Below are 2,074 nucleotides of genomic sequence, written 5' to 3'. Positions count from 1 at the left end.
TTGGGATTAGGGTGGTCCATGGAATATTGGGAAATATGCCAGAGCTAAGGATGGTGTTAAATAGTTTAAGTACAGTCAATTGGAATTTGTGGTCTGTATATTTTATCATTTCATTGAGGGTTTGTATTTTGTCCTTTAGTTCATTCAATGTAATTGGAGAATCCAGTTGGTTCTGGTAGTCTTTAATAGATGATTCTAATATTTGTATTTGATCATGTCTATGTTTTTTCTGTTTGTCCTTTGTTATATAGACAAAAAGATTGGACAAGTGGTTTATCCATAAATCTCCATTTTGGATAGATAACTATTGCTGTTGTTTGTTTAGAGTTTTCCAATTTTCCCAGAAAAGGTTAGATCCTATGGATTCTTCAATTACATTGAGCTGATTTCTGACGTGCTGTTCCTTCTTTTTCCATAGTGTATTTCTGTATTGATTTAGTGATTCACCATAGTGAAGACTTTGTTTTTGGTTGGACAGGTTTTTCAATTTCTTTCTTAGATTTTTGCATTTTTCATCAAAATATTTGTCATTGCTGTTAATTTTCTAAGGTTGTCTGCTTGACATTTTTAGATTTGATAGGGAAGCTGAGAGGTCAAATATACTGTTTAGGTTTTCTACTGCTAAGTTTACACCTTCACTATTACAGTGAACCTTTTGTCCAGGAAATGTTCTAGAAGGGATTGAATTTGTTTTTGGTAGATTTCAACACTACTTTCCTTCCATCTATAGCATGTCTTAATATTATTCAGCTCCTTTGGCTTTGATGCCTCATTATTGAGCAAAGCTCTGTTCAAGTAGACTATGATTTTGCTGTGGTCTGATAGGGGTGTTAGTGGACTGACTGTGAACGCTCTGAGAGACTCTGGGTTGAGGTCAGTGATAAAGTAGTCTATAGTACTACTGCCAAAAGATGAGCTATGAGCTATATGAGCCTACCATTGGCTATGTACATACCCAGAGTCCGACAGATTAGAGTAGTACACAGCGTTGTATGAGATCTTCAGTTTCATGACAATTTCTCGCATGGAATAGCATTCATTTCTCAGAACAAGAATAGACTGACGAGTTTCAGAAGAAAGTTCTTTGTTTCTGGCCATTTTGAGACTGTAATCGAACCCACAAATCTAATGCTCCAGATACTCAACTAGTCTAAAGAAGGCCAGTTTTATTGCTTCTTTAATCAGGACAACAGTTTTCAGCTTTGCTAATATAATTTCAAAAGGGTTTTCTAATGATCAATTAGCCTTTTAAAATGATAAACTTGGATTAGCTAACACAACATGCTATTGGAACATAGGAGTAACGGTTGCTGATAATGGACCTCTGTACGCCTATGTTGTAACGGCTCTCACTGGTGGTAGAAAGACTAGACCAAAGCGCAGCGTAGAAAGTGTTCATGATTTTAATTTTAAAAACACTCAAACAAAATAACGAAAACGAAAACACGCAGTTCTGTCAGGCAACAGTAACTAAACAGAAAACAAGATCCCACAACCTAATGGTGGAAAAGGGCTGCCTAAGTATGATCCCCAATCAGAGACAACGATAGACAGCTGCCTCTGATTGGGAACCACACTCGGCCAAAAACAAAGAAACAGAAGACATAGAATTTCCCACCCGAGTCACACCCTGACCTAACCAAACATAGAAAATAATAAGGATCTCTAAGGTCAGGGCGTGACATATGTAGATATTCCATAAAAATCAGCTGTTTCCAGCTACAATAGTCCTTTACAACATTAACAATGTCTACAATTGTCACGCCTTGGTCATTGTATTTTGTGTTTTCGTTATATATTTGGTCAGGCCAGGGTGTGACATGGGTTTATGTTATTGTATTTCCGTATTGGGGTTTGTAGTATTTGGGATCGCGGCTGATTTGGGGTGTTGTATAGGCTTGGCTGCCTGAGGCGGTTCTCAATCAGAGTCAGGTGATTCTCGTTGTCTCTGATTGGGAACCGTATTTAGGTAGCCTGGGGTTCACTGTGTATTTCGTGGGTGATTGTTGCTGTCTCTGTGTAGTTTCACCAGATAGGCTGTAATAGGTTTCACGTTCCGTTTGTTGTTTTGTAT

This window comes from Oncorhynchus keta, chromosome 4 (genome assembly GCF_023373465.1).
Source record: "Oncorhynchus keta strain PuntledgeMale-10-30-2019 chromosome 4, Oket_V2, whole genome shotgun sequence".
NCBI classification, from domain to species: Eukaryota; Metazoa; Chordata; class Actinopteri; order Salmoniformes; family Salmonidae; genus Oncorhynchus; species Oncorhynchus keta.
Note: the sequence above shows the minus strand (reverse complement) of the source record.